A 12,115-nucleotide genomic window follows, 5' to 3' on the forward strand; every position below is an offset into this window, starting at 1 on the left:
GATAACAAGTCCCGTGTAAAGGATAATGGGTTGTGCTGCTCCAGGAGCAGACTCCGAGGCACAGTTCCCGCCCCTATCTGGTGCTGGGGTGGGTAGTGAAGAAGTAATTTGTCCCAGATGTAGGCTTGGTACAAATTAGTTCCCCAGCACAGCTCTTCCCACTCCCAGCCTACCTGGAAGGGAGGGGAAGTAGTAGTCCTGTAGAGGCTGCTTTTCTTTACTGTACCCCCAGCATTGCACCCCATAATATGGGTAGCCAGCACGGGAGAGTGAGCACTTTGTACCTCCTTACTTCCATGCATGGGAGTGTTGGGCCATAGTATGTCCCAGTGTTCTTAGATGTCTGCTTCACTTTTCTATAAGTCTCCTCATATTAGTTGTATGAGGAGAGGAACTGCAGGAACATGGCTCTAACTATGTTGTTGTAATTGATGTATTAAGAAGTTGTCTTTGAAAATAGTTTTAATCAATGTAATTATGCCACCAGTCGCCTAATTTACAACTTCTGTGGGTGAGAGACAAGCTTTCAAGCTTAGGCAGGTGACTTGGAAAAGAGCTCTGTGTAAGCTCGAAAGCTTCTTTCTCACCAACCAAAGTTGGTCCAATAAAATAAATTACCTCACCCACCTTGTCTGTTTTAATATCCTGGGACCAAAATGGCTACAACAACACAAGTTAGCAACAAGATGTTTCCTTAAAATTTCCCACCATTGCAATAATGGGGTATTTTTCTGCTTCTGGTAACAGTGGTAGTGTAGATTGGCCACTGGTGTCTTTACCACCATGTCATCTAGATTTGCTCTGAGCAGATGACCAGGTGGCTTAAAAAAACAGAAGGCTGCCAACTCCTTCTCTACACTACAGTTTTCATGGTTGCTAACATCAGTAGAATCAATGCTGGGAAGTTTTAGAGGAAAATGGTTCAGTGTAGACACTGACAGGACATAACTTTGTATTAAATAATCTGAGACATTTAAAAATGTGACTGCCTGACCTCCCGAATATATATGATAGGTGGCCCAGGCAGTGAGTGACTCTACTTAGGGTTGTCCTACACTTTCCACTATCCTGTTTTCAGTTGCTTATAACTTTTCTGGACTTCAACCATTTAGGCAGAAATCTTCCATCCTGGGTGTCTGCCTTAGGCTAAATTATATATATATTTTAATTTCAGCAAAAATTATTCACCATTTTTTCAGAACAAGGTTAGGAGGAAACTTGTTGTAAAAACTTCATTACATGAGCAAAACAATTGTTTCATTGAGAAAGCTCTAGTACCTCTGTGTTTTGGAGCAAGGACTTTGAAATTTGGCTAAGAGTGGAGAAATTGTCCTGCTGTCCCTGTGAAAATCTGCCCAAATTTGACCAAGCTTGGAGCATCTGAAAATCTCTGTTCATACAATTCCTTACCTACCTTTTGATTGTTGTATTAATCCCCAGGCTGCCAAACAGCAACAGCAGTAACCAGCTTGCACTCCGCTTCCCATGACTGGCTGTGGAAACAGACCATAGGAAGTTCAGCCTCAAGGGTTTGACAGACAGCAGGCTCGTGGCTCCTGATTGGCTCTTTGCCCTCTGTAAAGTGTCTAGACAACCGGGGTGGGCAATGTGAGCCACCACCCAGGCTGCTACGATCATGGGGAGTCTCAGTGCCCATAGGACCCATGTGTCTGTCTGCATTGAAGGCTTCTGTAGCAAAGTATGGACAGGGCAGGGGGTGGGGCAATGCTTAATTTGCTCTGGGGCTTGCCAGGGCTGAGTCCCAGCACCTCTAGGCTTGGTGGTTTATAGCTGCAATATCTCTGGGCTCCTGATGAGCAGCTGCCACTCAGCTCTGAAGGCAGCGCTGCTGCCCGTAGCAGTGCAGAAGTAAGGGTGGCAATACCATAACATGCCACTCTTGCATCTGTGCTGCTGCTGCTGGTGGCAGCACTGCCTTCACAGCTGGGTGCTACCCAGCCAGCAGCTGCCACTCTACAGTCACCCAGCAAGTGCATAATTTTGTGACAGGGCTTCTTTCATGACAAATGAAGCATGTCAGGGAGGGGGGAAGGGTTCTATGGGCAATAAAGCCACCTCTTGGCAGGGTCTGGGTCTCCTGTGTGTGGGACACCTGCAGGGAGCAGAGTTGGGGTGGCTGTGGCTGGTGCAGGTGGCTCAAGTGTACTCATTTCAGCCAATCCCTGGCTGAGCTGGGAATGGGGCCCGCTTAGCCCCTTCCCTGCCCTCCTCAGCCCAGAGCTCTCAGACTGCAGAGGGAGCCATAGTAGACTGACATACCACCTGCTCTCCCAGGGCTGCCGTTGCCCCAGCCCACAGCTTTCCAGAGCCCCCACCCCTGACTCTCTATTTGAAAATATAGAAAACCCCAAAAATATTTAAATGGTATTCTAATCTTGTTCAACAGTGTGATTAAAACTGCAATTTTTTTAATTGCTTGACAGCCCGTGTGTGTGTGTATATACACACACAATGTCTGTCTGTATATTCACATTGAAAGAATTTTTAGGCTGCAAAGTTAAGCACTCAGATTTCAGGAAATGCCAGAATTAGGGTTGTCTGTGCAACCTTAAATTGGTTCCTTTGTGCATTTGTATTATGATTAGGTTTGGCAGAAATCAATTTTTATTTTTTAAACCTTACTATAATCTGAGTATTTTTTTTCAATTTTATTGATTTAAATTTTCACAGCTGTAAGACATTGGGGGTGGAGGGGCAGACGATTATTTGGTGACAGTAGATGTTGAGATTTATAACCATTAAAACAGAAATTGTGAACATCACATGTCAAAAAATACAAAGTGAATATCCATAAATCAAACTCTAAGAAGTTCTAAAGCAATACTTTTCTTAGGAACATAAGAACAACAATACTGGGTCAGTCCAATCGTCCATCCAGCCCAGTGTCCTGTCTTCCGACAGTGGCCAATGCCAGATCCTTCAGAGGGAATGAACAGAACAGAACTTTGCCTATCTGCAAATTTCAGTTTTTATTGACAGAAATATTTTTTGTCAATTTATGGCAGTACAGTGAAATTGACATTTATTGACACCCATAAAAATGTAATCCCTACAAGCCTAATTATGATAGTCTTTAATTACATTATCACAACTCCCCCTCCCCCCGCCCCTAATTGTCTTATTCAGTACTCAGTATGGATGGTATTCAGAAAATTTAAATTGCTGATAATGAAGCTATTTTCTGCAAGATCCTGGCCTCACAAACACAATAGATGTCAATCAGAGCTCAGCTGTGAATATATAAAATGCTAATTCTCTGAAAAATTGGATCCTAGATTTTTCAAATGGGGCACTCAAAATTAGCGTACTCTTTAGACATAAATATCTGAGCCTCATTTCCTCAGCTGTAAAATGGGGATAACAAACTACTTTATACAGGGATGTTGTGGAGATAAATTAATTTAACAGTTAAGCACTCAGATATGATTACTGGAGGAAATCAGTAATTCTGAATTCAGTGCAAGGTTTGAATAGCATGCAGTAAGTGAGGCATAGGGTCACACCTTGAATAATGAGGGTAAAACAAAATATTGAATAGCTGCTCAGTGAGCAGCAACCATCCTGTGCACTGAATGAGGCTGGATTGGAGGGAGGAGGGAGAAATAGTGTGAGATCATATGCATAGGCAACATTAATTCTGACACTTTAAGTTTTGAGTGCTTGACCTTAAAACCTGAATATTATTTTAATGTAGTCTTTATACATAATATATAGAATTTATAAGCATTTTAACAAAGGTACATTCTGTCCACACTAGTTCAGCCCACATTTTGAAGGGCCATTTTTTCCAGCCTCCACGTAACTTTTAAAGGTAAGGTAGATATGTCATTTTGGGAAGAATTCTGTATTTAAAATTTTATTGGCTTCTGTCTTGTCCCTCTAAGTAACACTTTTGTTTCCTTAATATGCTTCAGGTATTACTGATTATAAATAGTTTAAATGTGTTGTGTGACCTCACAGTCTCTTTTTTGGTGGGTGAGCATAAGCAGGCAGAGTTCATGGAATGATGATGACAGAGGCAGGAGCTCAGTAACGGCAGAGCATGTATTTATTACTGGAAGAGGGTGCAGATAGACAGTTCTCCAACTGCTGCTGGTGCTGCTGACTCCAAAAAATACTTTCATTTCACTTTACACAGGCAGGAACCACCCCTTTACCTGACCTGTCACTCAGGTTACTTCCTCAATCAAAGTCCTCCTTCCCCTGAGAAGCCACACCCTTTAGGGGCTGTCTGTGGATGTGCCCCACGCACAGACCCAGCCAGCACAGTATCTTGGTTAGTTACACACACAACTCTGTAAGCAGCTATCCTGTCAGGTAAGTCAGAAGCTTTTAATTTACTTTATATGTACTTCAGTGTTAGTTATTGAGCTTATGGAGTAGCTACGGTACTTTGATCATATGGGGCACAGTTCTTGTGCTCTGTAGTCTGTGACTGATGAGTGGAAGTCTGTTTTACTGACTAGACCAGGGATGGGCAAACTATGGTCCACAGGCTGGATCTGGCCCACCAGCCATTTTAATCCGGCCCTTGAGCTCCCGTTGGGGAGCGGGGTCTGAGGCTTGCCCCGTTCCAGTGCTCCAGCCAGAGAACAGGGTCGGGGGCCGCTTCACACACCTCCCAGAAGCAGCGGCATGGCCCCACTCTGGCTTCTGTGCCTAGGGGCAGCCGGGGGGCTGCATGCTGCCTCTACCCCAAATGCTGCCACCACAGCTCCCATTGGCCAGGAACTGCAGCCAATGGGAACTGCAGGGGCAGTGTCTGTGGACAGGGCAGCTTGCAGAGCCGTCTGGCCATGCCTCCGCATAGGAGCTGGGAAAGGGACATGTTGCTGCTTCCGGGAGCCGCTTGAGGTAAGCACCACCTGGAGCCTACACCCCTGAGCCTCTCCCATTGCCCCAGCCCTGACCCCCCTCCCGCTCTCCAACCCCCCCATCCCAGCCTGGAGCACCCTCCTATACCGCAACCGCTCATCCCAAACCCCACCCCAGAGCCTGCACCCCCAACTGGAGCCTGCAACCCTTCTTGCACCACAACCTCCTGCCCCACCCCTGATCCCCCTCCCACCCTCCAAACCCCTCGGTCCGAACCCGGAGCACCCTCCTACACCTCAAATTCCTCATCCCTAGCCCCACCCCAGAGCCCACACCCCCAGTCAAAGCTCTCACCCCCTGCGACCCCACTCCGCTGCCCCAGCCTGCACCCTGAACTCCTCATTTCTGGCCCCACCCAAGAGCCCACACCCCCAACCAGAACCCTCACCCCCCTTCCAAACCCAAACCCCAATTTTGTGAGCATTCACCACTCGCCATACAATTTCTATTCTCAGATGTGGCCCTTGGGCCAAAAAGTTTGCCCACCCCTGGACTAGACCCAAGTCCAAAACATAGCATACAAATTAATTAAAACTTTCTCAGACGGGTGAAATGATTCCATTAACACTGCAACAAAGCTAAAAATAGCTATAGTGGACTTGGTGTAAAGTCAATGGAAAATATGGGATATCTAAAATAAAATGTCAATAAGATTTTGAGGCAATTTAAAATGCTGTTTTCACCCTTCCTGATTCTGAAGGCAAATAATGGCTGAAGGGCTATTAAAGGGCCTCATCCCGAGAGGTGCTGAGCACTTGTAATTCCTACTGAAGTCAACGGGAGAAGTACCTCTAGAATCAGGCCCATGATGGGCTACTTGCATTCTGGCTCAAGGATGTCCTACCACGGATGTGGGGGAGAGGAATGTTTTCTCTTGGCTTGAGTGCCTCTCTCTCTTCCACCATAGGGAACAATTTTCCTTTGGAAAGAAGAGCAAATGATGAAGCCGCTAGTTCAGGCCTATTTTCAGTAGGCCCAGCGGGGAGGCAGTCCAATATGGCTTTTACTTCTGGGGGAATTCTGTGCCACCGCGTATATGCAGTTACGCCTTTCACTCACTGGGAGCTGCTGTGGCACCAGAACAGGAAGCAGCTGCTCCTGGTCGGAAGCAGCCCCAACTGCGGAGAGGGAAGAGAAGAGGCCCTGTTCCTGACAGCACCCTGCCCATGGGGCCAGGTCAGGAGGCACAGGTTATGCAGGGACAGTCATAATAGGGCATATGGGACTGTTGGGATGGGGTCACAGATTGGGGTTCAGAAGGGCTAGTGATGGGGGACAGATTGGGGTGGGGGGCTGAGTGGGAGTTCAGGGACCCTTGGATGGGGGAGGGGAGCAGCTGAGTGGGGGTGCAGGGACATATGGGGATGGAGGAGGGGGGTGCAGGTACACATGGGGATGGGGAGGAGGGAGGAGTGCAGGGACACATGGGGGTGGGGGACGGGGATGCAGGGACACAGAGAGAAGGGGCAGATGTGCCTGACTAAATGAGAGAGGCTAGGGGTCAGCCAGGGTCTGTACGGGGAAGGCTCCCTAACAATCTCTCCCCTTCCCCCTCCCCCCCCCCCCAAAAAAAAACTTGTTCCATACTTCTCCCACCCACACCCAACAACCCTCCAAGTTCACATCCAGGCTCCTTCCCAAAAATGACTTCTGTCTCCCTTAACTCCTTCGTTACCCCTGACTCCCCCAAGCCTTTGCACTGCTTCTGAGGGGTGTGGGAAATATTTATCTGTATTGTATTTTAAATTAATTATTACTCATTTAAATTCTGTATTAATATGCCTAGTAAGGAATCTATTTGTCAAAAACATTTCCTGAATCTTTTTTGTTGTCTGTATTTTAATTGAATAATATAATTGAATAATATAACCAAAATAATTGAAACTGGATGATTATATTATGTTTTGACAAATAAAATATGCATAATTTTTCAGAAGTTTAAAATATTCTGTGCAGAATTTTTAAATTTTGGGCACCAAATTTTAATTTTTTTGGCACAGAATTCCTCTAGGATCAGGCTTTACAGATTTCCTCTTCCTGGTGCCAACCTGGGAGCCACTTCACTCCTGGCACAATTTAGAGCTTGTGCTAAATTGCCCCCAGTTATCAGTGGTCCCAAGGATCCTTTCCAGTATGTAAGGATCACCTAGCGGTACCTTGGTCCTCTTACTTTCCTCTGGGAATGCCTCCTGTACCAGGAGCCGGGAAGTGGGTGGCATAGAGTTACTATGCTGGCTCTGAGCTACCCCAGAAATCTCTCTGTCTTGAGGGACTTTCCCAGTAACCAATTAATCCATCGCTGCAGCCCTCCTTCGTTGCTGAAGTGGCATAAATTTCTGTTTTTAATCTCTCTTCCCCTCTTCCCCCCCCCCCCCCCCCCCGGAGCTAATGTCATGTCAAAAAGGTGCTGATTATGCACTTTCACATGCAAAAATAAAGGAGCTAGTGCTTCTTCTAATTTTTTCTATTTTTATAAATATAATCCACAGGCTTTGGTAGAGTTAATCCTGATTTAAATGATTTTAAATTCAAGAGGAGACTAAAACCCAAAACTATATTCTGGGATTAGAGTAGTGGTGAAGAGAATGTATAAAAAAGGAGGCTATGGCTACACTACAGCTTAGGTCGATATAATTTATGTTGCTTAGAAGTGTGAATAAGCTGCCATCCCCCCAGCCCCCAAAGCAACGTAAGTTACACTGACCTAAGCACCAGTGTGGATAACGCTATGTCGGTGGGAGAGCTTCTCCCGCAAATATAGCTACTGCTGCTGTTTGGGGGTGGATTAATTAAGTCGACTGGAGAACTCGCTCCTTAGAGCATCAGCACTAGCAGTGCTACAGAGGGCAGGTGAAGCTGCACTACTGTAAACTCTCTAGTGTAGACATAGCTTCATTTTACAGGAAGCAGACACAGTCAGACCTCCGTTACTGTCGTAAAACGTGTAATTCTGCTCAGTCAAGAAATTGTATCTTCAAGATTTATCTTAACTGCCATTCCCTATTGTCTACTATAGACATATTCTCTGCTGTTTAATTTTTATCTGCTTTTTGTGTTCTCCCGCTTTCTAATTTCCATAAATAAACTTTGATTTATTTATAAGTGGAGTTAATGGCTGTTTTGGGGAACAATCAGGGGAGCCAAAGCAATGGTCTGTGCAGGAGAGAGGGAGTGGAGGGTACCAAAGAGCTGGTAAGGCTCCCTGATTCTGAGCGCTGGCTAGCCCCAATGCAATTGTTAGTTGCTGCTAGGTTGTTCTAAGTTGCATCACTGACTTAGAGTCTTTAATGGACCCTATGCCAGTAGAGGAGTGATATAGTGGAGCTCCACACTGCTACACTCTCTCCCTGCTTCCAACATACCCCTTCCTCCCCTTGCTCTCTATATTGGAGGGGGAGGGGACCACAAGCAAAGGAGCTATCTGCATGCAATTATACATAGCAAGGAATTACCCTTCAGAAGGGAAATTACCTGCTGGGCATTTGTGGCCAGATTATGGTCACTGTGTGCACCCTGAGAAGTACAAAGGGGCTGTAATGTAGTAGAGATTCTGTCCCAGTAATGACCCCCTCCAACATAGCCCCCACCCTGCAAAGAGGGGCTGAGATGGGATAGAAGTTTCAGTCAAAGGACGGGCACAAGTGTCCAAGTCTCAACTCACTTCTGCTAAATCACTAATTGCAGTAGAGCTGGTTGAACTTTTTTCACAATGAATATAAATCAGAAACTAGGAACTGTAGAAAATTGATAAGGCAAGCAAAGGGACACAAGGAGAAACATATGGCCAACAGAATTAAGGACAATAAGGACTTTATTATTTATTTATATTACTTTAAAAAAATAATAAAACAACTTATTGACAATGCATGAAAATTATAGAGAAATTTGCATGTTTTTTTGAACTACCAGCATTGTTCAGCTCTTCTCTCCATGCTCTCCACCCCCACCCCTGCCCAATTTACATCCTTCATTTCTTAATGTTTCTTTTTGGTTTGTTTGGTTGTGCAGAGCCACTTGTGATATTGTGGTGGGTCACTTTGGAGTGTTGGGTAGTTATAGCCTGTCTACTGTGAGTATTTTGTTTTATTTACCTGTAGGACTCTATTGTTCTTTAATGAAAACAAAACAAAAAAAGCCATGTAAATTGCAGCTACATTTAGAAAAAGGGGAGAAAATAAAGTTTGTCTGAAGGAAAGGTAAAAACTTTGTAGGGTAGAAAGGCTATTTTCAGGCTTCTTGGAAGTTACTATAAACCAGTGGTTTCCAACCTTTTTATGCCCAAGCTCACTTTTTGAATTTAAGGGCAACCCAGGATCTACCCCACCCCTTCCCCAAAGCCCCGCCCTGCTCACTCCACCTCCCACCCCCCGTCGCTCGCTCTCCCCCGCCCTCACTCATTTTCACCAAGCTGGGGTAAGGGGCTGAGGTTCGGGAGGGGTTGCAGGCTCTGGGCTGGGGCCAAGGGGTTCGTAGTGTGGGAGGGGACTCCGGGCTGAGCCAGGGGCAGGGGGTTGGGGTGCAGGAGAGAGGATGAGGGGTGCTGGATCCGGGAGGGGGCTCAGGGCTGGGGTGCGGCCTCTCGCTGGGTGGCACTTACCTTGGGCTGCTCCCGGTCGGCGGCATAGCGAGGCTAAGGCAGGCTCCCTGCCTACCCTGGCCCTACACAACTCCAGGAGGGGCCGACACAACCCTGTGACTCGTGAGGGGGGAGGAGGGAGACACGTGGCTCTGCGCATTGCCCCTCTCCGCAAGCACCACCCCTGAAGCTCCCATTGGCTTCAGCTCTCATTGGCCACAGCTCCCCGTTTCCGGCCAATGGGAGCTTCAGGGGCAGTGCTTGCAGGCAGGTGCAGCGCACGGAGGGAGACTCCTGCCTCCCCTTTCTTGGGGCTGCACTGGCCACTTCCGGGAGCGGCGTGGGGCGGGGCAGGCAGGGAGCCTGCCTTAGCAGCAGCTCAACTGCACCACCGGAGATCGCAATCGCCTGGCAGCTTCTTTAGGATCAACCAGTTGATCAGGATCAATTGGTTGGTGACCATTGCTATAAACAATGCAGAGTGAACAAAAATGAAATATTCTTGTCAATGTCCTTTTAATTTTTAACTTTTGGTGACAAATATATTTCCCCCCGTCTGATATTCTTTAATCATCTTGACAGTTGGAATAACAGCAATATAGTATAGTTTAATTCTTATAGTGCTTTTTCATCTATAAACCTCAAAACATTTACAAAAATGGGTAAGACCTCAAGCCAAATGCCAATGAATTCTATGGAAAAACATCCATGGGAATTCAATAGATACTGAGTTGGTTACTGAAGGTGAAATTTACCTCTGTGCAGAGGGTCTTCTCAATTCCCTCATTACTCCTGTTTGAAGGCTTTAAGTGAGCATAGGCCTTGTGCTGGCCTTATGCAGGCATGAATTTTACCCTTTACAAGGCAATGTCTCATTTTCTAAGCTCAGGGAATTCATAGTTTAGGCAGTTCATGATGGAGATATGATGGAGTATGGCAGCAACCATAAAACTATGCTTTTAGTCGTATTGGAATAAGTCTTTGATTCATATGTAATATTGTAATTTAAGTGTTGAAGATTCAATAAATCATTGAAGATTTATCCAAGAATGGACAACAATTTGACATTCTCCCATCCCATAGATGGAACAAGAAAAAAAATGTAATCTAAGTCATGAAACTATTAATAAACAGCTTTACATAAGAACCTATCCCCTTGAGTCTGTCAAGCTCTGCTTCCAACCTTGAAAAAATGAACACCAAGGTACAAAACCATTCCCAGCATATGAACCTTCCCCCAATATTAAAAATATATACAGATCAAGATACACTGTAAAGTGTGTGTTACATCATCTTCTAGTGACTGGTCCATATATAAGATAAGGGACCTGTTATAACTCCCAACTAAGCTCTCCTTTAGCTGAAGTGGCAGAGGTCTGTGGTTTTGGGTCTCAATCAGGGTTCTAATTCCAGTTTCTTCTGTGTAATTTATATTGTAATTGTTTCTCATGTTACATACCCTTCCCCCTAAAAAGTTCACAGTCAAACTGGCAAATATGCTTTGAGAGCCCAATAATGCATTCTTGCAAAAATGTCTGTCCTCGCTGGTTGTTACTCCTTGGGGTGCATTGCTGCTGTTCCTTATTTTCCCTTTCTGCAGCTCCTAGACTACCCTCCCCTGTCGTCTTTGGTATTTACAGGATGAGTGCTGGTCTAGCAGACTTACCACTGGCCATGTCTGCATTGCCATGATACATAGTTTTTCTGGTGTATAGTGGGATCTTTCACATGCTCCCAATGATCTATCAGTCTTGCCTCTGGTCTATCTGGCTTTCCAGGGCATCAAGCTTTCTGGATAGAGAGGGAGCTGCCAAGTCAGTGTTCTATAGAAGACTTTATTATACTAGGCAGATACTTTTCACAGTCATCTGCAGCTACTGAGACAAAGAAATTATAGTCTTCCTTTTGCTCAATGGCTGGTTTCCCCTTATGCAATGTACACATCCTGAGATTGATGGATTCAGCTCTCTGAAAGCCCTGTTTATAACTGATGGTACTGGATACACACTGTTAACTGACTCCATATCTCACTGTCATATCTTACATGATCTTGAGAGGTCTAGCTTCATATTCAGTATTTAACAAATACTCTGGTGTTCATCACTAGTTTGGGGAAATGGAAAATATATATTCTAACTATACAACAATACAATTTACTCTTCACTGGAGCATAAATGTTTCATTAAACAATTTATTTTGCGGTCAAATATTAGGGCAATTTCTATATCTTATTGTGTTTGTCATGGAAAATTACTTGTGGGAGGTTCAGTCAAGTGCTCCAGAAGCCTTTGTGATCAAGAGATTGGAAAATGGAAGGACAGTCTTTTTGTTCTGCGTTTGTACAGTGCCTAGCACAACAGGGTCCTGGTTTGTGACTAGGTGCCCTTAGGTGCTACTTTAATAAAGTGGATTGAGGGGAAGGGAGGGAAGAGAAAAGGAGACTAAGAAAGGAGGAGAGGCTAAGATTCTGAAGTTTTTGTGAACACTTCAAACTCTAGCAGAGGCTAATTTAAACTTGTTTTTCTTTGCTGAGAGTTAAGTGGACATTATTCAAAGGACACGTTAATGATTCATAGTCATGTCTAGAAGAATCTTTTGATAAAAGATTAGGGAAACAAGGCGAGTGAGGTAATATCTTTCACT

This window comes from Chrysemys picta, chromosome 11, assembly GCF_011386835.1.
Source record: "Chrysemys picta bellii isolate R12L10 chromosome 11, ASM1138683v2, whole genome shotgun sequence".
Lineage (NCBI taxonomy): Eukaryota > Metazoa > Chordata > Testudines > Emydidae > Chrysemys > Chrysemys picta.